The 26171-nt window shown below is 40.2% G+C and overlaps 1 pseudogene; it reads right to left on the bottom strand.

The window, feature by feature from the left end:
* The window catches only part of LOC149144943 (uncharacterized), a 95703-nt pseudogene extending 70130 nt beyond the window's left edge, over positions 1 to 25573 (bottom strand).
* Positions 25574 to 26171: the final 598 nt, after the last annotated feature.

Genomic DNA, 26171 nt, shown 5'->3' with positions numbered 1-26171 from the left:
ACAGAACCACCATTCCCCGAGCGTTTGGTTTTAACCAAAACAGCTGAAACACCTGCTTTTAATTTTATGGGGGAATTGCGAAATTTGTACATTAAAATTCCACTTTTACAAGCATTAAGAGATGTACCAATTTATGCCAGAACATTAAGGGATATTTGTGTTAAGAAACCTGGTAGGAAAACCAAGGATCCCCTTACAGTACATGTGATGGGAGACTTGTCTGCATTAATGTTCGGAAAAACCCCTCCTGTAAAATATGGTGATCCTGGCCATCCTACTGTCACAGTTTAGATTGGTAAAACAATGATTCCCCGAGTTCTGGTAGACTTAGGTGCAGCAATTAATATATTGACTCTGGAAACTTCACAATTGTTACAGCTGAATAACACAATCAGAGATACACCCACCATCTTAGAGTTAGCTGACCGTTCCACAATTAAACCAGAAGGAATTGTTGAAGACCTACTCATTTCAGTTGAATCCTGGAAATATCCAGCTGATTTTGTTGTATTGCAGACTAAAACAAAGCTGGGGGGACATCCCTTAATTCTAGGAAGGCCATGGTTGGCCACAGCTGATGCATTTATTAGTTGCAGATCTGGTTCAATGACAATTTCTAATGGTTATGAAACAAAACAATTAACTCTTTATCCTCACGCTACGCCAGTAGTCAATAATGAAGATTCTATATGGATGGATTATGATGATAATGCTGTTCAGCCTATTCTAACTATAGGACAAGCTTTAACTCTTAAAGACAATACAGAGGATGAGATAATCAATAATTTTATTTGTGAACCTTCTTCTGTCATTGCTGAAACAAACAATCAATTAACTGCAATTTTTGAAACTGATGCACAAGAAAAGATTGAACCTGAAGATTCATCTCAAACTTTAACCACGATCTCATCTAAAAGCATAACAGTTGAAATTGAACCCGGCAAGACATTAAACATAAATCCTGATCTAACAGATGCTGAAACACAGCAACTAATGAAGTTATTGCACGAATATAAGGAGGCATTTGCCTGGGATTACACGGACATGAAAGGTATTTCTTCTGAATTATGTACTCACCGAATTTACATTAAAGAGGGATGCCGACCTATTTGTCAACCCCAAAGACGAATGAATCCTAATCTACGAGAAATTGTTAAAGAAGAACTTCAAAAATTGCTTAACGCAGGATTTATATACCCCATATCTGACAGTGAATGGGTTTCCCCATTAGTAATTGTTCCTAAGAAAAACGGGAAATGGAGGGTATGTGTCGACTATAGAGCTTTAAACAAAGCTACTCAAAAGGATCACTTTCCCTTACCTTTCATTGATCAGGTGTTGGACAGTCTCGCAGGGAAGAAATTCTTTTCTTTTCTAGATGGATTCAGTGGGTATAATCAGATAAGAATTGCACCCCAAGACCAAGACAAGACCACTTTCACCAGCCCCTGGGGAACTTTTGCTTATAGAGTTCTTCCATTTGGGTTGTGCAACGCACCAGCAACTTTTCAAAGAGCTGTTATAGGAATTTTTTTCCGATATGCTGAATGATTCTATGGAAATATTTATGGATGATTTTACCCCTTATGGTGTGTCTTTCGAAGAGGCATTACAAAACCTTGAGAAAGTACTTAAAAGATGTATACAAGCTCACCTCTCCTTAAGTACCGAAAAATGCCATATGATGATGAGTGAGGGAATAGTGCTTGGACATTTTATTTCATCTCAAGGTATTTAGGTAGATCCATCTAAAATATTGGTCATTCAGAATCTTTCTGTTCCTAAAACTCAAACTGATGTGAGAAGTTTTTTAGGACATGCTGGTTATTACAGGAGATTTATTAAAGATTTCTCTAAAATAGCTTCTCCATTATTTGTATTGCTTATGAAAAATGCTGAATTTAAGTGGACTAATTCTTGTCAGAAAACTTTTGAAGAGCTGAAGCATCAGTTGTCTACTGCTCCTATTTTGAGGGGGCCTGACTGGAATCTTCCGTTTCATATATCTTCTGATGCTTCAGACATTGCTATTGGAGCGGTTTTGGGACAAGAGGAAAATCATCTTCCTTATGCTATATACTTTATCAGTAAGAATATGACCCCTGCTGAGCTTAACTATACAGTTACCGAGAAAGAGTTCCTTGCAGTAATCTATGCCATTAATAAATTCCGACACTATATCACTGGTTATCCTACTTTTGTGCACACTGATCATTCAGCTATTAAATACTTAATGAAAAAATCTGTCACAAATGCTAGAGTTACCAGATGGCTATTATTATTGCAGGAATTTGATATTACAATTGTAGATCGGCCTGGTAAAGAAAATGTGGTGGCTGATTTTCTTTCACGGTTAAAAACTGACAATGATATTCCAGTAGATGATAGTTTTCCTGGCGAATATTTGTTTGCAGTTTCTGCTCACTCTCCATGGTATGCAGATATTGCTAATTATTTGGTTGCAGGAAAACTACCAGCACACCTGTCATATAGAGAAAAGAGAAGAATTGTTCAACAAAGTGCCAGGTACAGCTGGATAAGCGGGTGTCTCTTCTATACTGGGCTTGATCAGGAGATCCGAAGATGCATTAGAGAAGATGAAGTGTATGACATATTGAAAGCTTGTCATGATGGCCCTTGTGGAGGCCATTTTGCTGATAAAAGAACAACACATAAAATTCTGAGGATGGGTTACTATTGGCCCTCATTATTCAAGGATGCAAAGAAGTATGTAAGGGCTTGTGACAGCTGCCAGAGAATGGGTCAACCCAATCATAGAGACCAAATGCCATTAAACCCCCAGGTAGTTTCTGAACCATTTGAAAGATGGGCCTTGGACTTCATAGGACCCATTAACCCTCCATCCAATCAAAGAATCTATATATTAGTCTGCACAGACTATATGACTAAGTAGGTGGAGGCCAAAGCACTTATTAGAGCCAATGAAGAGGCTGTCCTAGCCTTCTTATTTGAAGAGATTTTCACTAGATTTAGAATTCCTAGAGAGCTAGTTACTGATGGAAGACCTCCATTCAATTCTCATGGTTTTAAATCTACCCTTCACAAATATCATATTCAACATAGAATGGCTACACCATACCACCCCCAGGCCAATGGGCAGGTGGAAAGCACAAACAAAGTTTTAGAGGCCATTCTAACTAAAACAGTGAAGGACAACCGAAAGGATTGGTCCCAAAGGCTCCCTGAGGCATTATGGGCTTACAGGACTACTTGGAGAAACACTACAGGTTTTTCTCCCTATGAATTGGTTTATGGTAAAAATGTTGTTTTTCCTGTGGAATTTGAAATTAAAACTTTAAGGACTGCTTTAGCTGTTAATCTTGATTTGAATGATGTGCAGACAGCTAGATTGCAGCAGCTTTTGGAGTTGGATGAAAAGAGATTAGATGCCATTCATCAAACAAACATGATACAGCAACAAAGGATGAAGTGGCATGACAAAATTATCAAACACAAGCAGTTCCAAAAAGGTAATTGGGCCTTGTTGTATGACTCTTGGTTTGAAAATTTTCAGGGAAAGCTACGTACACGTTGGCTTGGACCATATGAAGTAGATGATGTTTTTCCAAACGGAACGGTAAGGCTTGTAACAATTGATGATGCTAAAACACCTCTATTAGTCAATGGCCATAGGCTCCGTCTATATAAGCGCCCTGTTTCTAAAGAGGATTTCAAGACTGCTTGCATGACTGATATTCATTATCTTTTTCTAGGGGAGTCTTCCGCTCCTCACAACACTTAATTTTCTGCACTATATTTTTAGTATTAGATTATATTTAGCACTAATAATCCTTGTCAAGGATTGGCATATTACAATTGAATTTTGCAGATTCTGGAAAAAACAATAAGGAGGACAGATTCATCATGAGAAGATCTGAAGCTTTAAATCAAGAAGCTTCTTCCCATCATTTTACCCTTTTTCCTAAAGCAATATCCCTCCATACCCACATTATTTCTATTATTCCCACTCCCACCATCCCTGAAATATCCTCCTTCAGTCAGTATTTCCCACCCCTTACTGCTGAAATGATCCCTTATCAAATATTTTCTCCATTCACAGACCTAAGTCATTTATCCCATTTCTCTGATTTTTCCCGTTGCTGAAACACCTGTTTCAGCAACGTATCATTGATTTTCCCCGTTGCTGAAACACCTGTTTCAGCAACGTATTATTGATTTCTCCCGTTGCTGAAACACCTGTTTCAGCAACGTATCGTTCATTTTCCAGTTGCTCAAACACCAGTTTCAGCAACTTGTTATCATCAAAACAGTATTCCTCTTTGCTGTTATATGAGCTTTTTGGTTCTCCATGATTATACTTCAGATCCTTTTGGCGAAAAATTATTCAGCACGTACCAGATTCAATTACACTCCTGTTCTAAACTTCAGAGAAAATCTACAGATTCTTCCATGTACATTAAAGCTATTTTGAAGCAACCGACACTTCGAATTATTAAACCAAAGGTAAAATGTAAGGTATGAGGTTTTAATGTAATTCGGTTAAATCATATTAAAGAGAGGATTTCATTTATAATGATTACATATCTTCACACGCCCAATCATTATTACACCATACGTAGGGGGGGGAATTCCAAAAATAGAACAATCATTTCGCATTAACCAAGCCTCCGTCCCTTGTCATATCTATTTCTGCCGTCATTTAGACCATGCAGCCTCTGTTGCAACAACTAGCGCGATCAGGGTCTGTGTTTACTGTGCCGGTGCCTCTGCGGATAACTCAAAGCTACAGCCATGGGAGGGTCGACCGTTAGACATGAGCCCGGCTCCATAAGTCTTCTTCAATTGTTTCCCGAAGTCTATCAGATTTTCCACCAAGCGGGATGGACAGTATATTTTGAAAGGTTGGGGGAATTTAACCAGGAACAAGTCTTAGAATTTGCACAAAACCTTCAAGACGATTTTTCGGTGGTCCAAGGGGTTCGCATTTCAGTGACAGAGGATGACATAGTTCAGGTATCAGGGTTGCCAGCTGAGGGTACTCGCTGGTTCAGCAGGAAGCAGGTTGTTCTCAACGCGCAGCAAGAATTTCTGCACCCAGATGAGCAAGTGGAACCCAGAGGCCGCGGGGTTAGTCTGCACTCACTTCCTCAACCATGGCCATCAGTGGCAGAGTTCATCAAACACTACTTAACGTGTGAGGGGCGTTATCAGGTAGTGTACAATCATGATTTTGTTTTGATGAATCATTTGAGGAATGGACGACTGATTAATATCCCCTATTATCTGCTTGGTTGTATTAAAAACATGTCTTATTATTGTAAACGAGCTAAATTCCCAATGTTATCCCTTACCCATCACCGTTTATGCCAGTTGCTGATACAGAGGGGTTTTGCTCAGCAAAATCCCCCTCTGCACGCCCCACCTGAAATTCCTCAACAAGCCCCAACACCCCAGCCGCCCGAAATTCCTCAACAAGCCCCAACACCCCAGCCGCCCGAAATTCCTCAACAAGCCCAAACGCCCCAACTACCCGAAAGTCCTCATGATATTCCGGAAATTCCTCATGAAGAACAACAGGAAGAAATTCCACATTCCCCAGTTGACCCAACCCCGAGCTCGCCTCATTCAGCAGAGCTAACTGCCCCCACTATTTCTGTCCCTAGTGACGACTCTCTAACACCCCCTTCCTCACCCACTTATAAAAAGAAAAGAACCCCAACAGTCGCAGTCTCCAGACCACGGACAAGGTCTACATCTCAAATTCTTACTTCTTCGAAAAACCCTGTCCCCAGAAAGAAACCCTCCCCTTCAAAGAAAAGGAAAGGCAGTGATTTTGCTGCCTTCCTACCAAAAAGAAAAATGAAAATGGCTGTTGAGACAAAACTCACCTCTATTTTCCCTTACCCTGCCACTATTCTATTAAAACCTTTATCCCCATCTCAAACCTCCCAACCTGTCTCGTCCGGAGGCACTACCACACAAGAACCAGCGCCCCGGGATAATACGACATTGTTTATGGCTCAAGAAGTGACTGTCACACAAGAACCAGTCACTGGGGCACAAGAATACACCAAGCAGGACGGTAGTGGGAAATCAGCAGTGACTGTCACACAAGAACCAGTCACTTGCCCAGTGGCTGAAACACAAGAACCAGCCACTGTGGCACAAGAACTAGCTACGACTGTGCATCAACAAAATACCCCAACAGAGTCAACCAGTACACAAGGTTTACATACTATGACATCTCTATTGGAGGAGAATGAATTCTTGAAGTCTGAATTAGAAGCTTACAAGAAGGAACTAACCATGGCTCGAGAGGCTTTTGAAAGAGAACTGAATCTCCATACATTAGCACACATAGCCTCAATGCAAAATAAGGAGCCATGCAAAGAATACATGTGCCAGGAGTGTGGCAACATTTACCAGAATGCAGGCTACAAACTAGTTCAATTATCTGAGGCATCTACATCAGCTGGAATAAGAGAGGGATGCCCTACTGCTCCACAAGAACCAGTAGGACTCTCTATAAAGCAAGAAGAAGAAATCAAACCTCAGATATCCCGTCCTTTGCAGGTTGATGCAGCCATCCAGACAGAGGAAACAACGTCCCAACCCACTACTTTTGATGCAGCCATCCAAACAGAGGAAACAACGTCCCAACTCACTACTTCTGATGCCAAGACAGAGACTCTGCCATGGAATCAATTGGAACAGATGAATAAATGGAAGAAGCAATATGCTGAAGAACAAGATATAATATTACGACAGCATAAGTTACAATGGCAGAACCATGTATATGCCAACTGTGATAGTTGGGACCAAATAATGCAAGAGCACAGGAAGTATAAAAAGGAAGCCAGAGAATCTAAGGCAAAGATAGCCTTGATGTTTTCATTAGTCCAGAAGTTGATGGCTACGCGCAAACCCTCTGTAAACTACTCTCTCTTTCTTTCTGAACGATTAGTTTATTTCCAATTAAAAGCAATAGCAAATGGCAGACCATATGAATTAATGACTTCAGAGAAATTTGTTGAGACCTTTAAGGAGGCCCCTGAAAGTGACCAGCATCTGCTGTGCGAACTCTACCTTCATAATGAGGCCATTCCTGAAGATAGGAGAGTTAATCTTATTCCAATTGCAGGAGATATACAAATCAGGGCATTTGCTTCATTTTTGTCTAACCAGCTCACTTGGCAGACTGCGTTCACTGCAAGCAGTCATAATGAGGAGAATAAACTCCTGTGGATTAGACCAGAGCCTGTAGGCCCAGCCACGTTTATAGCACAATATTATGAATTCTTGCAGAAGCCAGGAATGAACGAGTACATGCAGCAATTACAGGCTTCAATACTTTTTAAGTGTCAACAGCACATTAGAATGAAGGGTACTGCTGCATTGAAGGCCAATGATATCTTTTGGAAACAGTCATGTAAGGAAAGACAGGATTATCATCCTTTTAACCCTCTCAATCTTCAAGCTGCATTATCCAGGGTCCCTAAGTACATTAATTGCATTCAACATTGTGGAGTAAACTGGATCGGGTATCATTTCCGTTTTCCAATTTTATGGCTGCCTTCAGACAAATATCAATGTCATTACCAGTTGACTGACAGAGAGGAAGCCTTGGCATGGCAACATTTGCAGACTGACAGCGGATTCCGAGCTCCTACAGATGCCACCTTCTCCACCTACTGCTTGAGTAATTTGCATGCTCAGTCCCAGTACTCAGACTCTGATTCAGACTAGGGGTTGCCTGAGGACATGCAACATTTTTAGCTGGGGGGGATGTTAGGACTCCACTATGTATCATTTTTGCTATATATTTCGACACCACTCTACTCTTAAACGATGAACTTCATTGTCTTTTTCATCTACTTTATCCCAAGGTATATAGAAACCTCTTCTTTATTATATGTTTAATCTGTCTTACATTTAATTCCGCAATACTCTTATATTTTATCATTAATTGAAGTGCATTGTTGCTAACACAAGTCAAAGATCGCAGATAAGTTATATGCCTTGTTGGGAACGAGCGGCCGTTGCTGAGACAGCTGACTCCGTTGCTGAAACAGCTGACTCCGTTGCTGAAACAGCTGACTCAGTTGCTGAAACAGCCGTCAAGCACGCAAATCCCGTTATGCGTAATTTGCGATTCTGGAAGAACTTTTTGTGGAATAGTAGCAGCAGCACGAAGATACGGTTACCTGGATCATCCTGAAGATAGCACTTTTATTGTCTCGGTTGTAACAGCATCTCTTTTTGAAAGAACAGAATAGTCCTGTTTTGGAAAAGAAAACAGAATCGAGATAATGAAGATTCGCTCTCATGTAAATTGTAAAAGATGTCTCCTCTTTAAAAAGAGGAGACATCATCATTAGAGGGGGGTTGAATTGTAAGTTACAGGAGAGTATTGTGTGAGAACTGGAGCTAGTCTCCTTCTGTAATGTATCAGTTACTTTGACAGATGAATAAAATCTTCTTTTGAGCGTTTCAATTTAATTCTTTCTCCTGGGGAATCTTGTGAGAAGGAAAGGGCCCGCCTTCCTCACAAGATTCACCCTTTTGGTTCCTGTAGTTTGCTTATTTCTTTATGTGTTTGCATTTCCCTTAATTCTGTTGTTGGACACTAGTTACACAGTTTTGCAATACTCTGTTTCTTTAGCGCTACACGTATTGAATGCATGAATGAATGATGTTGGGAGCATGTGCTGAAGATTCCTGCATAAGGGAATAGGGTCTTGATCCCATTGATTGCTTTCCTTTGCCTGCAGTGTGATTAGAAACAAGAGGACAAGTGCTGAAGGTTCCTGTTCCTAGGAATAAGGTCTTGATCTCTTGAAGTTACTTTTCTTATAGTGTGATTAGGTGCCAGGCAGCAGGTGCTGAAGTTCCTCACCAAGGAATAGGGTCCTGTTCCTGCTATGGTTGAATGATTTCCCTCCTTGTAGATTGATTTTCCTTTGCTGTAACAGAGAAATCGTTTCTGCTATAATTTAATTGACTTCAGCCTTAATTAAGTAGAGTGTGAATTAGTAGATTGATGAATTTAACAGGTGTGTATCTTTCTTTTACTACAACATCGATTCCGCTTTTGAAATTGAGCATATCCAGTGCGCTATTATCTTTGAAATAAAAAGACCTTCTCGGGTTGACAATTTATGTGGAGCTCGAATTGTGAAAACAATTAGAGCGACCAACACCGCCATCTGCAAAATTAATGTGCATCGAACTATGTGCACACTCCTCTTATACCTTGGTGCAATGATGACTGAGTTTAGATGTAAAAGAGGGGCGGAGTTTACAAAATCTCTGTTGGGTAAAGTTGTTAGAGATCTGATTGTTGTCGAGGGGTTCGGGCGGTCAAACCCTACCCCTTACCATTTTACATAACGAAATACTAATTTTAAAAGGGAGGTTAGATTGGGCCCACCTTGGGAAACCCACCCACCTCAGCTATCGTTGGCTCCAACAGGGTCCGTATCCCTATAAACGTGGTTGTTGTTTGTGGTTGGACCATACCCCAAGGGCCGACCCACACATTCCTCCGCGTGAAACTGTAATGGCCTACCCATAATCAGAGGTTCCACTAAATGTGCGGGAGGGGCCGAGGGTGGTGCCCCACCCCTCCATAATTTATATGTGATAAGGATTGGGGTGGTGGGATTAATGGCCTGCCACCCCTTTTTTTTAATATTTTTTTTTATTATATTAATATGGCCCGTTTTGAAAAATCAAAATTTGGACCAAAGGAGACATTTTAACGAGGTGACAATTTTCCCCAGAATCTGGCTGGATTTGGCCGGATTCTATCCACATGAAAACTTCCAAATTGTGTCTCCATTAAGCCTGTGTAGTCAGCAAAAGTCAACTGAAACTTTGACTGCCTCTATCTTCCTGATCCAGACTTGGATTAGAGTGTCGTTCAGACCATTAGAATCAGGGCGACGAGAAATTTGATCTGATGTCAAGTTAATCAACTCTCCACCACTTTGAATTCTAAGCCTTTTCCATGCCATTTGTGTCTAGATATCCATCTGGATCATTCCCTCTGCCTTCACCTTAGGTAGAGCCCTAGGATTATGGTCACTAAGTTTACCAACTATAAAATTTTTACGTAGGGTGACAGTCGTAAATCGTATGTACACACAAGGAAAAAGTAACAATGCTCAATCGCCTTGAAAGCTCCTAAACATAGTTAATTGGAGGTTTACTTTCAAGTGGCCCCAAGCACCTTTAGGCACCATTGTAATACATGAAAATTTCTCTATCATTGATCACTTCACCAAATCTGAAATGATCTCGTGCTTAGCTCATGCATAAGAAGAGCTCCCTAGAGAAAAACTGAAATAATTGGATTTTTCTCCCTAACGCATGATTCTATTGTTTGTCTATAGATTTGGAAAGTTTACTCACTTTGATATTCCAAAGCCCCACCCATAAGCTACTATAGGTGGTAACAACCGTCAAAAATATAAAATTCTAATTGATTTTAATTAACATTGTGTTATTAAGTTCTTATTTACTCAATAGGTAAAGGGAGTGAAGCATATGATATTATGACTCGAATCGAAATTCTAATGCAATTGAACACCCAATTTGTAATCTATCGTTCAATGAAATCCTAATTAAGGGAAAGTAGGAGTTTCTTTGATTTTCTTTGAATAAAATGTAAAACTCACAATTTCAACAAAATTCTTTTCATAAGATAGTCAATTTCACTTTAATGCAATTCAAATGCAGAAGCAAACTAAGATTTCAAATTTTCCTAAGAGATCAAACAAACCCAAAATGTCTTTTATCATTTATCACCCAAAATTTTGAAACACACAGAAATCAAACAAGAGTTTTGAAAAAATGCAATTTCTATATTGAATTCTTTCACTTAATGATGCTAGAATGTAATTATGAAAGATTTCAAAATGGGAAAGGGATGATTTCTTTTTATCATGCAGTAGTGAAATTAGTTCTTCACAAAGCATAACAATTTCCGAGAAACCCTAATTTGTGATTAAACAAAGAATTTTATCACAAATAAGCAAGATTGATGACGGATTTTGTATATCTAACCGAAAAAGAGAGGAATATAGTGGTGTTGAAGACAACCTACTATCTTTTTATCAATTAGTAAATAAGGCAGACAAAACCCTAATAAATTTTGCAAAAACGATTAATTCCCAAAAAGACCTCACCAAAGCACTCAAAAAAGTTCAGAAAATATATTGGATAGTCAAAACAAATATGATGACACATTTAGAAACCAAAATTCAAACTTTGGCTGAGAGAAAACCTATTTTTTCAAAAATATCTTGGAAGTGTGCAAGCAAATAGTTTAATTTAGTGTGGATGCACCTAGTTGCTCAGGCAACAACTACACAGATATGCACTCTATGGGTGAATAAAAACCACGCATGTCTGGGAAGTCCAAGAAAAAATAAAAGAGAAAGAAACCAACCTAAAAGATCTAAAAGATCATAAATTTACCAAGGCTCGAGTCCAACTAAACACCAAAAATCAGAATGCAAAACCAAGGAGAGAAAAGAGAATTGTAACACTACCTAGTTTAGTCACCAATTTGTTATGGTAGATAAATCCCTCTTGCTGACAAGAATGATCTCCCTAGATCCTAAAGGAAACTAGAAACAAACAAACAATTAAATGAATTTTTCCCTAAGATTATTTCATTCTAATTGTAAATACAATAGTAGAAGGATAAGCCTCTTGCCTATTTGTGAAATTCTTGATGAATATCTCTGCTCTAACTTGACGAAGCTTCCCGGTGCTCGAAAAGACCTGCAATCACAGACATAAAAGAGATCAAAGGCATATTCAATCATAACAATTCAAACAAGCTTTTTCTAATGATCAAGGAGATTAGAAATTGATATTATCTTACTAAATATCGAAAGAATATTAAAACATTTATCATTTCAATAAGACAATATAATGGGAAAAAGGATTAATTTTTATTAATTCAAGGATAAGGAAGAACCTTACAATGTTTGCATTGATTTCATGAGGTTCCTCACAAATTGATCGAGGTCGATACTGGTGGCCATCCACCAAGTCCACTTGGACCCCCACCATTCTTTCTTTCAACTTTTCAATTTCCTTAATTGTAACACACATTACTATTTTTAGCAGTCTTTTGGGTCCTAATCTTCTGGACCTGTTTTGAGGCCCTAAATGATGTTTCCTCGGAAAACTTGGAGAAACATGGGTCTGTGGAGCGATGTTGGTTTTTCCAAAGTTGTAGTTCTTGGACAGATATTTCTAACGAGATATTGTGTGCGTCAAACGGAGATCGTATGCCAAAGTTACAACCTCGAGAAGTTGATGTGCCAATTTACCCAAACAGGGCCCACAGCTTGACTTTTTATCTTCTCGGGTTAGGTTTTTGGATGTTTAGGATTTTTCATTGTTTCTCATTAATATATAGGCCTTCAAACCTCATTGTAACATGGATTAGAGGCATTTAGCTGCCACATCTCTTCTCAGAGATAAGCTACCATCACCCTAGCTAGTTTATTTCTATTTCTGTTTGTAATCATATTTCAATATTTCACATTAATGAAATGAAGTATTATTTCTGTTTCATCTCTGTATTTATGGTTATTTCTATACTTTATTGCATTCCCGTTTAAATCTAAATCAGTGGTATCAGAGTAGTCTGTTTTTGTCTTTGCTTTTCTTTGCATGTCCCCAATGAGGTCGGGATATAAGGAGTTAGGTCTTGAACTAGTTGAACCTTTGCAAGGACAACCTTGCAAATCCCGATGGCCTCCCATGGCAGATGAAAAGAGAGACAAAGGGGCAAGAGATCCTATAAAAATCTTGCTCAAAGAAGCCCTTGAGTGACAAAGGAACGTATTGATGGAAAACTTTGCTCAGATAATTTAGTGGCAACCCAGAGGCGATGCATCGGCTTCCAACAGCTACTCTGGAAACACCACACCTTCTAAGGAACAAGTTAATTTTGAAATCCCCATATTCGAGGGTCAGATAGACGTAGATGTTTTAGATTAAAGATCTACTACAAGAGTATTTTTTTTTCATGATTTTTGTAATCGGGAAAAGATTATTTTTGCTCTTCTCAAAGTAGCCCCCCATGTCAAGGACTAGTGGGAAACCTACTACGAACAGAAGGATGAAAGTACAGGCTCGCTATTTTCAGCTGCATCGATTTATAATTCATTATGGGATTCCATCAAGGATCAGTACTACCCTGTCGAAAGCTATGAGGACAAATACATAAAGTGGACCATGCTACGGTAGGGTAGGGACCAAGATGTGCTAGAGTTCACAAACATACTTCATACCCTTCGTAGACAGTTGGGTATCAAGGATTTTGAGCTGCATTTTGTACTCAAGCACCACGGCTACCTACATAGGTACATCCAGGAGGAGATGAAGTTCCTGGACATCTCCTTGCCTGACAAGGCATACCGATACGCTGTCAAGAATGAGAAGAAGTTTAAACAGAAGAAGTGAGACTTTGGATCTGTGAATCCAAAGACCAAAGGACAAAGCCAAGGCGGTGTGACCCAAGACAACCTGTCGGAGCCAAAATAAAATAACAACACTACGAAGTCAAAGAAGGACACTGTAAAGTGGTGTGAGCTCCATAAGAGCCCCACTCACAACACAAGTGAGTGTTGGACCAAGCAGTCACTTGTGGTCGAGTTGAAGGCTTTAGAATCAGATGCATGTTTCGACCCTAAGTTAGAATATGACAAGGGGAATGGGAAAGGGAAGTAGATCATTAATGCAAAGGCCAACATCACTATTGCCAGAACCAAGATCCAGAAGAATGAGCCCGAAGATGCAAAGGAGGGGGAGAAACATTTCCACTCAGAAATGTGGGTGAAGGGTTCATAGCTACAAGTCATTATTGATAGTGGGAGCCAAAAAAACCTCATTTCAGCAGAGGTCGTGAAGTGGTTGGGCCTACCGACTACACCACACCTGCAGTTGTATAGTATTGGATGGCCTCACCAAGGACGCGATCTCTGAGTTCGCCAGCAATGCTACCTTCCCTACAACATCGAACCATTCACAGATGAGGTATCATGTGATTTTTCACCTCTAGATGTTTGTGATGTCTTATTAGGCCAGCCATACTTGTGGAGGCGACATGTTGTGTAGGAGTCAAGGCCTTGTGTTGTCATTATTTCTTTGTGTAATTCATTATAGAAAATGTTCCACCAAGACTCCAGGACAGGGAGACACAGGTGCGGGGAGATGCACAAGGGGGACATGTGGGAGTACCCTAAAATTTTATTGAAATTTAGGGGGGACGGGGTGACGTCGAGGTATATAATTTTTTTCCTTTTTAATATATCTATATATATATATATATATATATATATATATATATATGTTACACAGTAATTTGTCACCATCCTTGTTACTCCTCTTGTCGTACTTTGGAGGACTCATCCCGGGAGTTATAAGAAGTGACAAAGTCTAAAAACACTTGCATTATGTTCCCCTGAGTATGTACTTCATGTTCCCTGAAGACACCTTCTACAGATCATCCCTGAAAAGTGCTCTTTTTCCATTGGCGTAGGTCCACAGTATCTTGCCCGCGCCAATCATGGAGATCCTCAAAAGAGGGCGCGACCATTGGCGCTCTGTCTTAGAGCAACAGTCGCGCCAACCAAGTTTGGTCATGCTTTTTGCCTTAACGCACGCCCGACTGTTGTTTCCTTCATTAAATGGAGCTTTTTGAGGATAAAAGATCAGTCTTATGTCGAGTTCTATCCTATCTCCATCCTTAATGGCTTTTGGGGATAATGTTAATCCACAATAGGTGTCCCGGTTCATTGTATCGTCCTCCCTTCTTCATCTATATAAGCTTGTCTCTATGCATTTGACAAGCTAGTCATGGAGTGCTAGATGTTGAGTTCTTGAGTTCTTGGAGGAATGCTAGTTGTGGTTATCATGAGTGATAATGAATGCTAGAGAGGTTATGCTGCCGGAGAGGAGATACATTGCAAGACACATATAGTTGCTCGCCCAGCCAGGAGAGGTTCAACGTCAGAACCTTGGTTGTAACTTTTCCTGTTTATTATTAATTAATGAGCGACTGCTATTATAGTTCCAATCTCATTGTCTATTATGGTGATGTGTTGATTTATTTCCTTTCTGACTGAAATATAGTTGTGCCTTGGTAGTTTTTATGTTGGTATCTGTCTCTTCCTTTGCATGTGCAGGTGTTCGTTTATGATCTGCTGGAGCGAGGGAGCGGGAATATCAACTCTGCTTCAACCATAGCGTTGGATTCCAGGTTGGTCTTCTTAATTCACCTTTAATGCATAACTAGGAACTTGTGTGGCAGCGTGGTTTGATTGTGGCTAGTTCTGTTTTAGGCTAGTGGGATCGCCTCTGTCCGCAGTGGGGATTTACCTATCCAACAATTTGGCGACTCCGCTGGGGAGAAGCTATTTGGAGTTTGTCTTGCATGTTAATTTTCTTCTGCTTGCTTGAGTGAATGAGCTTCCTGGGTCAGTTTTGAGTTTATTCTTTACTGTTTGACCCATTTGAGCACTGTCAATCCGACCTGAGGTCGTATTATTTATTTTTCTAGCCGGCAAGCTTAATTGGCGCGGTTATTACTCTGACAATCGCGCCAGTTGGCGCATATTGCTCAAAAGCAACTCTCGCCAATCCTGTGGTAGCGCAAGTTGCAGGCTGACAGTCGCGCCAGCCTTGTAAATTTTGCCTCTGTGTGGGTAGAAAGCTCTTTCAGCCTCTTTTTATACCTCTTACAGCCTCTAGAAGTGTGTTGAACCTCTGTTTGACTGGTTTAGCCTTTATCCTTCAGTTGTTTGCTTATTTCTATTGATTTTCATCTCAGCCCTAGAACATCTAGTGACTTTGTATCTCTAGCCTTCTGTGGGAAGTTTCGATCTCTTGATTATCCAGTCAACTTGTTGGTTGTGTTCTGCACCTATCCAGTGATTTGTTAAAGCTTGATCTTCTATACTCTGAGTGATTCACTTCTAGCCTCTTTGGATTTTACTTGACTTCATTCGAACTTAGATTACATGGTTCATTGAAAGTCTTTGTGTTTTTCCTTGCTTGCATAGTTCATTTTGGTGCTTCAGAGTTGGTTCTATTTCATTGAGTGAACTTGAATTGTGCATATCTCTTAGGATTTGTTTAAATGCATCATGCCATCTTAAAGGAAAGAAAAACAAAATATCTTTTGCATCATATTAGTTAGCGTTTATTGTTATTTGTTGCTATTAAAAAGAAAAGGAAAGAAAATTTCATTTCTTGTTATTAGCTGCATTAGGATCTTTGTTGTTTGTTGAGTGATCATTTCGTTTGTGTAAAGATCTCAACCCTCCTGTAGATAGAATTCATCGAATCAAATGATATAATTTTGGCATATAGTTTGCATTTAAGAAGTTTTCGAGATATCACATACGGTAGGACCAAAAAACTGAAACATAATCGAAAATAAACTTTAAAATAAACTCAATGAACATAACAACGCATTGGAACATAACGCAAACACTCTAGAGGTCTAGGTTAGAGACGTGTTCCGACGTCTTTAAACCTGGTAGTTTATCGTCGAGTGGTTGGGTGATTCCTCCACGGTGAAACGATAGGTGCCAATACGGACTGAGCTCCCACGTACCGTCGCGTATATACGAGAGACCCCACTAGGCTATTATCCTTTATCCATAGGAAGCCGAGTCTGCCGCCTTACAAGCCGTAATGCACTGAACACAGCATTCGGGAAGATTGACTGCAGTACGGGAAGTCCTTCGTTTTCATCTGATTGCCAAGGTGTATAAGTAGTTTTACGGATTGTTTGGTAAACCTTTTACCTAGAGTCTCTAGAGTAGTCACTTTTGATCCTTTTCGGACTCCCTAAAAGAAAAGGTGCCTGTGAGCGTCTTGTCACTTCGTGCTCATTAAATATTTGAAGGAGACTAGAGTCATCTTTTATCCTTTTCTCGACTCTTAAAAAATGAAAAGGTTAAGTTCAGTGTCTTAAAATTTATTGGCCACGATAACATCTACCCAATTAGATTTTGTTTGCGTTAGCTTGAGTAGGACTATTTCTCGTTCAATGGCAGCCTTCCCGGCGCCCACCGGCCAAGGTGTTCCTCCTGATGGGAACCCTCGTCCATTTCCTTCTATTGTAAATGTTGGTGTTCAGTATATCGCAACATTGTCTTTGCCTGGGTTGACCATTGGTTTACCCATATGGTTGTTTTCAAACTCAGTGGTCTTAAGTGTGATAACTCATGTTCCACCACCTCCTCCACCTGAACAACACCATGTTGATTCTAAGGTGGACCCCTCCCCTTCTTCACCTATTGCTGCGTCCTCATCTTCTACTTCGCCTGGTGAAACCTTGGATTTCAGTAACCAGGTAGCTAAGAAGAAGAATAAGAAGACCAAAAAGATGAAGTCTCCTAAGGGAAAGGTCCAATCTACCACGAAAATATCTGAAGTGGAACCACCTTCTGCTCCTCCGCGGAAGGCTAAGTCTCCTTATCGATTATGAAAGGAGGACCATTTTCTTTCTGATTGTCCTGGTATTCCCAGGATCCTAGATATATGGTCCCGTGACCCGACTCACCCCTTGTCGTCGCAGATCGACGATACCTTATTAGTTGGTAAGAGAAAAGGGAAGGTTCGTTTCCCTTGTCGACTTTGTGAAGGTAATCATCTCCTTTGCCTTTTTCCACTTATGGATGAAGTCTCCCGTCTTTTGGAAAGTCTGTCAGCTCCCTTACCCCAGCTACCCGCTGGATATCAGCATCTTTTTGCGACTGCAGATCATCTCTCCACTAACCAAGTGATCAAACATGATTCCTCTTTGGTCCAGCCTTCTCTTCCCGAACCTAGCTGTGCTCCGCCTATTCCAGACCAGTCCCTGGTCGGAATGAGTGTTGATTTACATTCATCATCTACGCACCACTTTATCATCAAGGATGAACCACCTGAGTCCAAACCAAACGAAAGTCCAAAGTTCCAGATTACAGTTGACCCGATCTTTCAAAAGGACCAGCTTACAAGTGACCCGGTTTTGCCTTCAGAAGTTCCCTCCTCAGATGATCTTACATCTGAATCCAAACCAGACAAAAGTCAAAAGGTTCAGATTACAAGTGACCCGGTTTTGCCTTCAGAAGTTCCCTCCTCAGATGATCTTACATCTGAATCCAAACCAGACAAAAGTCAAAAGGTCCAGCTTACAAGTGACCCGATTTTGCCTTCAGAAGTTCCCTCCTCAGATGATGTTATCACTGCAAAGAATGAAGACCCCACCGTCCAAATTCTATTCATCAACATAGACTCTAATGATCAAGTGAGCATCCCTCTCATTCCTTCGCACCAGGAAGAAAGTGCATCAGAATCATATCCGGCTGTCTATCCAATCCCACCTCCAAGCAACCTAGTTGTTTCCTTCAATTGGGATCAACTAGGCAATCCTCGGTTACCAGCCTCCATACCATTTCGAATTATAGTCCAAGTCTACCGCATGGTTATGGCCGGTACAATTATTGATGAGGGATCTCCTGTGAGTATCCTTTCTTCAACAGCTTGGGAAGCACTTGGTTCCCCACTTCTTCTGCCTGAGATAAGAAACCTTACAGGTTTCCATCGAGAAACCACTCGACCGTTAGGAATTCTTCCCAATGTACCTATCACATTAGAAGGGAAGACTGTTCAAATGGGCGTCATGGTAGTCCAAGGTCCGTTAGATTACAATTTACTCCTTGGACGAGACTATATTTATCGCATACGTGCACTTGTGTCCTCACTCTTCAGAGTGATGTGTTTTCCGCATGAAGCAAGGACGATCAAGGTCGTAGACCAACTTTCATTCCCTGGTTCACACTTCACATATAGTCATCTACCATTCCTAAATGGTCTTATTTCCACAGGAAATGCCCCAACATCCACTCCGTCATTCTGATGACGGCAGCTGACCCGGGCGCGTGACTGAGGCCCGGGGGGGCATGCATCCTCCTTCAAAATCGAGTCTTTCCAAGTAAACCTTCATTCCATCCACTCCGTGAATGCCATGAAGCTTGGGGGGCATGTACCTCGATTTTGCATTATCATGCTGGGGGCATGCAAAAATTTAATAAGCATAGTTTTTTCGTTTCAAGCTTGTGTAAACATGAAACCGAATCCAAGCAAAGTTCTCCATGGTTCAAGCTTGTGTAAAAATGAACCCATACCTGATTTACATCCCGTGATTGCCTTTTATCTGCTAAATTCTGCTAGATGAGCCTTGGTTGTTTCATTCCATCGCCACCATCTCTTTGGCCGATCATATGCTTTCACCTGGTTGTTTATCCTTTCCTGAGGAACTGCAGCGATGAGTGGTTTTATTAGCCAGCCTCTTAACCTTTACATGTTTCGAGCGAGTTCCACCATTACCGGAACCAGTTGCTACCCTTTATACCACTCGTTCCTCCAGGACGAGTCGCCTTTACGCTCTTTTCTGACTCATAAAATATGAAAAGATTGCCGAGTATTTTTCCTTTTTGACTCGTTAAAGAAAATAAAAATGAAGGTCCGCTTTCAGCTCTTTTCTGACCATTTAAAGAGGAAAAGATTGCCGAGTCGCTCCTCTTGACTCGTTAAATGTTAATAAGGGGCGGTCGTTTTAAGTTCTTTTTGTCGACCGTTAAAACATAAAAAGATTACCGGGTTTTTGTCGTTTCGAACTCGTTAATGGTTACGAAACGACGTGGTTTTGACCACTTTTTTACTTTTTCAGGTCGAAATCACTAATTATGAAAAGTACTCCTCGATCATAATGATCGGGCGGTTCTTTCGAGTATTATTTTATACTTTTTCGGGCCCGAGAGACACAACTTTATGAAAAAGGACATCCCTGGAGTTTCCTTTTCTGCTGTCTTTTCAAACTCTCTAAACATGAAAAGACGCCGAGTTCTTCCTTTGTCAGACTCGTTAAAACTTAATGACATCGGATTTTGTCACAACACAAGCATATGCTATCCCCATCAAGCTTGTTAAAAATAACTGGGGTACTCGCCAGAAATGGCGGAGGGAAAAGAAAATTTTTGAACCATAATTAGTACCGTGACGTCAGTATGTCGCTCTTGAACATGGCACTTTTCTGCTTTCGTGTCCAAGGTGGGGATATCTCATCTCATCACTTGCTTCCATGGACTTGGGTACCTTATTTGACCTCTCATCCACTCATTGCCTCGTCATTATGACCTTTGATACATTGATGTCAAATACTGCCGATTCCATTAATGTGCCGCCGATATGTTCAAGAGAAGTTGACCTCTGCAAAGAAACAACCTCCCTCTGATAGTTCGCACAATCTTGATTCAAAACATTGTCTCTCTGTCTCGTATCGATGATGTGGGAAACATTATGGCCCACCTTCGATCAAGGTCACTTCCTGTCGACTTCAACTCATTATCCAGGAAGTTGACCTAGAGACTCCTTTCCGGTGCCTTGGAGCCTGCATGCCTCAATGTCAGGTTCTTCGTGTTTGACGTGATGTTTTCATCATTGGCCTCCGATCGAATGATTCTACGGGTGTTCGACTTCAGATCATTAATTCACACGCCGTAGATTGTACCTATAGTACCTTGAGGGCCATTGTCATTGTTGGTGGTACCTCTCGCGTCTGTTAACAGTTTCCACTATTGACTGGTAATCAGATGATGTTCATGCATGTTCGACTTCAGCTCATATATTCACATGCTTGAACTTGTAATCTTGTTCGGGTCGAGATGGAGCGCAAGACCCTGGATTGTGTCTGTTGTAATCCAGGCGTGATTCTTGATTCTTGACTCATTCACTGGATGGCTGCGACCATACCTGAGTCAATTCGTTGATCCTAACCAGATGGCTGCGTCCATACTATGGATCTAGATTATTTATGTACTCTCTTATGGATGGCTGCGACCATACCACGTACATCACGTAATTGAACTATCAGTCATGTCTCTTAACACAGATCCTCGGCGGCAGCTCTATATGTGTTCTTGTGTGTTCTTGTAAAGCATTTCACCCCTCTCCACCTCTCGGACCTCATGCTTTAGGGGGCATCTGTTACACAGTAATTTGTCACCATCCCTGTTACTCCTCTTGTCGTACTTTGGAGGACTCATCCCGGGAGTTATAAGAAGTGACAAAGTCTAAAAACACTTGCATTATGTTCCCCTGAGTATGTACTTCATGTTCCCTGAAGACACCTTCTACAGATCATCCCTGAAAAGTGCTCTTTTTCCATTGGCGCAGGTCCACAGTATCTTGCCCGTGCCAATCATGGAGATCCTCAAAAGAGGGCGCGACCATTGGCGCTCTGTCTTAGAGCAACAGTCGCGCCAACCAAGTTTGGTCATGCTTTTTGCCTTAACGCACGCCCGACTGTTGTTTCCTTCATTACATGGAGCTTTTTGAGGATAAAAAATCAGTCTTATGTCGACTTCTATCCTATCTCCATCCTTAATGGCTTTTGGGGATAATGTTAATCCACAATAGGTGTCCCGGTTCATTGTATCGTCCTCCCTTCTTCATCTATATAAGCTTGTCTCTATGCATTTGACAAGCTAGTCATGGAGTGCTAGATGTTCAGTTCTTGAGTCCTTGGAGGAATGCTAGTTGTGGTTATCATGAGTGATAATGAATGCTAGAAAGGTTATGCTGCCGGAGAGGAGATACATTGCAAGACACATATAGTTTCTCGCCTAGCCAGGAGAGGTTCAACGTCAGAACCTTGGTTGTAACTTTTCCTGTTTATTATTAATTAGTGAGCGACTGCTATTATAGTTCCAATGTCATTGTCTATTATGGTGATGTGTTGATTTATTTCCTTTCTGAATGAAATATAGTTGTGCCTTGGTAGTTTTTATGTTGGTATCTATCTCTTCCTTTGCATGTGCAGGTGTTCGTTTATGATCTGCTGGAGCGAGGGAGCGGGAATATCAACTCTGCTTCAACCATAGTGTTGGATTCCAGGTTGGTCTTCTTAATTCACCTTTAATGCATAACTAGGAACTTGCGTGGCAGCGTGGTTTGATTGTGGCTAGATCTGTTTTAGGCTAGTGGGATCGCCTCTGTCCGCAGAGGGGATTTACCTATCCAACAATATATATATATATCTATATATATATATATATATATATATATATATATATATATATATATATTTCAAATTCATATTCAATAATGAAAGCATAAATAGAACGATACATACATAATTGAATTAAATAATGAAACACATTGATCCATGCTCATCGTTCTTACTAATACATATATGATTCATCCATAAACCATGATATTCAATAATGAAATACTCAGATCCATATTCATTATTCGTTATTCACCATTCTAGAATTTATATTGATTTAAAAATTAAATTCATCATTCTAGATTCTAAATTGATTTAAAATTAAAATTCATCATTTATCATTCTAGAATCTGATTTTTACTAAGCTAAATAGATTATAATAGATACTGAAATTTAAAGATTGAAATATTAAATTGATATAACTAAAACTCAAAAACAATGGAGTGACGAGTCTAAAAGTCACTCTAAAGTACATAGAGGGTTTGGTGTTCTTGATTAAAGACTAATTCCATACCGTTGTACATGAAAAAATGCAATGGAAACATTGCAATCCATCAAATCCTGAATTCCTAAAAAATTGTTAAGTCTGCTGGATTTTGAGTGAGATCTAAAATTCTACTTTCTCCATATGAAATCCAATGAGGTAGGGAAACATGGTCAAATACTAGGTTTTCCCTGTCATAAATCATTATTTTCAAGCAAATTTAAGGGGGGAGACATAGACCATTTTGAGGTGGGACGTCCAGGCATCCCCCTTTTAGGGAGTAGTGTCCCCCACACTGGGGAAACATCCCCCCGTACGTCTCCCCACGTCTCCCTAAAAGGGGGACGTGGGGAAACATTTCCCCAAATGTCCCCCATCCCAAGTGTGTTAGGTGCGAGGGGTGCGTGAACCCGACCCTAGGGGACGCGTCCCCATGGAACACTGATTATAGAGGATACCATATGTAGCCACACCTACCACCACCTCTTTGATCACCGCTAAGAAATGTAGCAAGCTCATCTCCCAGACTAGGAAATTCATTTTTTGTCTAGAGTGCTCCCAAAGTAAGGGGAATATCATCGCCACATCCATGACCCACACGAAGGGTTCCCCCATGCAGCAACAACAATAGATGGAACAAAGGAACATCTCCTCCTCACCCACAGGGGTACTGTTTCACTATCAGGTCAAGCATTCATTTGATTTGACTCCCAGAGCACCTCTACCCAATGGGCCAAGATATCACCTCTCCATTCTGAAAAATGACAAGTACAAGAAGCGACATGGTGCTTACACCAGTACCAAGGTTATGGGGAATAATGATTCAGAGCACAACATTTCCCCATTCATTTGCTTGCACTGAGTGTTCAATGTGGACCACCCTCTACCATGCTTCCCACCATTACTAGACACATCAGAGATTGGAAAATAGCTCACCAGGGGCCAAGTTCAACATATGGAGGAACTCAATGCAATGGGTACCATTTCATCCTAAAAGGGGAGGAATGATCTAGGTGGATATTGGTGGTCACCCACCAAGTCCACTTGGACCCCCACCATTATTTCTTTCAACTTTTTAGATTCCTTAATTGTAGCATAGTTTACTATTTTTAGCAATTTTTCGTGTCCAGAAGTTCTGGAGCCGTTTTGAGGCCCTAAACGATGTTGTTTGGGAAACTTGGGAGCAACATGGGTCCATGGACCAATTTTCCTCTTCTAAAAGTTTTATTCCTCGTATAAATCTTTCTAACAACATATTGTGCGTGTCAAACAGGGATCGTATGCCAAAGTTACGACCCCGGGAAATTGATGTACCAATTTACCCAAACGGGGTCCATAGTTTGGCGTTTCATCTACTAGGGTTAAGTTTTTGGATGTTTAGGGGTTTCCATTGTTTCTCAACAATAAATAGGCCTTCGAGCCTCATTGTAACACAGTTCAGAGGTATGTAGCCATCACATCTCTTCTCAGAGATAAGCTACCATCGCCCTAGCTAGTTTATTTCCATATCTATTTGTAACCATATTTCAATATTTTACATTAATGAAATGAAGTATCATTTCTACTACATCTTTGTATTTATGGTTACTTCTATATTTTATTGTGTTCCTGTTTAAATCCGGATCACAAATGCCTCTAAACCTCCCCTTAATTGATAAGCCTTCCAATCTAAATCCAACAGCATAAGTGTATCCTTCTATACTTTAGTCAATTTATAGGCCAAGAGGAAGAATTTTCAAATCCAAAAGAGAAGGATGAGATCCTCTAAATGGGGGACTAGGGTTTCTTGATGAAAGGGAATTAGCTCCATGATATGAGGGATATGGCTTGAATTGATATGACCTAGAAGATTTCATTTGGGATATATTCGACCAAAAATTCTTTTGGAATTATGTTTTTATTTTTACTTTTCTTTGATTTACCTCCACGGTCTATAGTAGAAGACAGAGCACAATTCTACACAATTATGAGCGATAGAACTTGCAACTGCACAGAAACATACTAGGAAAAGTGCGCAGGTCACATTTAACAAGTCATAAACCCATTTAAACCAAAATTCACAACTTATTCAAAGGTTTTTTTATTATTTGACTTCTAAAGGAGTGTAATGGAACATGTTTATGGATGGCGAGAGATCCATTTTAGCGGCCAAGTATTATGGTGACAAAATGACATGCAATATAAATAGTCATGCTTATAGCATATGTACTAGATCAACCTGAAAATACATTGCAAATGTACTAAGGCATTGTAATCCATTCAAGCCATAAATGAAGACATTCAAGAAACCAAAAACCCTGGCCAAAGAAGTTGCAGGAACAAAATAAGGGCATGTAGGCCTGCCACAAAAAACCCCAAAATGGAGGATAATCATAAGTCCAAAATGAGCGATGAAAAGCATAAGGGTTTGAGGAAAACACCAAGAAGATAAAAACCCCACAACAAGATACAATACTTGTGCACTGGTCGCCTAGGTAGCCATCAATACCAGAAATAGGGTTGCATAGTATTTGGGGTAGAAAATCTCGAGGAACCCCAGATGCCAGGGTGAGGCCTAAGATAGGGCATAATATGTCAATTCGAATGGGCCACAACACTCCATGCAAAATCTAGAGAAGGAAACCACATGCACAGTAGAATGCCCGAGTCTACTGCAAGCAAAGAAATGGTCAAAATAAATCCCATATGAATACATCAATAACCAACACAACCCAATGACCCAAGACACCCTTGCAAGGAGAACCCCGTATTGTGTGTATCTCCCACTAGAGAAGCAGAGTCTGTATCACTTCTCCACAACGAAGGACAATAATTATTACCACCTCAGCCTTCAAATGCTCTATTATCAACCAAGATTGACCCCCATTTTTTCCTATGTCTTTGAGCTCCATGCCAGACCCCACAACTAACCCCACAACTGAACCCACAATCTCTAGTATCTTTGACATATCCAAAGTTGTAACCAAATTCACATCCTCTAACGACTCTCCATTGAAACGTTCTCCCCAAGCCTCCATTCCAAATATTTGTCAAATGCTAGAAACACTCAATGCTCGCAGAAAACCCTTGAATCCTCCAGTAAGTGAAACCCTCGGTGCTTGTAGAAAAACTTCCCAGTTGTAACGTGGAGTGTAAAATGTGTGCCTCTCTATTAGATGCACAACTAAGACCCATTACTTCATGACCTACATCAACTACACTTATCCTTAAAGTTGTCATTTAGATGTTTATAAAATATATATGTAGATGTACATGCAAGGCTCAGAAAGAGTAATGTTGGTTACATTTTCTTTTATGATAATTAAGGGTTGGAAAGATTCGTTGCTACTTTTTCTTCTAATTTAATTAGAGGTGTGTAAGAGTGTTGTTGAAGTTTTTTATGGTTTTTATGTTTTTATTTTTTTAAATATGTTGTGTGATTTAATTTTTGATTTTGAGATATTTAGCTATTTTATTTTTTTAGTAAATTGTTATTTTGTAACTGAATTTAAAATATTTTTTAATTTATCCAAATCTTATAATGTTCCTTTCTATGTGGTGAGGTTAAACTAGAGAAAAGAACAGTTTTTCATGACTTGGGAACTTTCTTTTTCAGACCCAAGTTGAGGAAGGGCT

The sequence above is a fragment of the Pinus tabuliformis genome, chromosome X, assembly GCF_031772625.1.
Source record: "Pinus tabuliformis cultivar Carrire ecotype Pingquan chromosome X, CPIR1, whole genome shotgun sequence".
NCBI classification, from domain to species: domain Eukaryota; kingdom Viridiplantae; phylum Streptophyta; class Pinopsida; order Pinales; family Pinaceae; genus Pinus; species Pinus tabuliformis.
The sequence above is the reverse complement of the archived record's forward strand: the minus strand, read 5'-3'. Positions and strand labels throughout refer to the sequence as shown.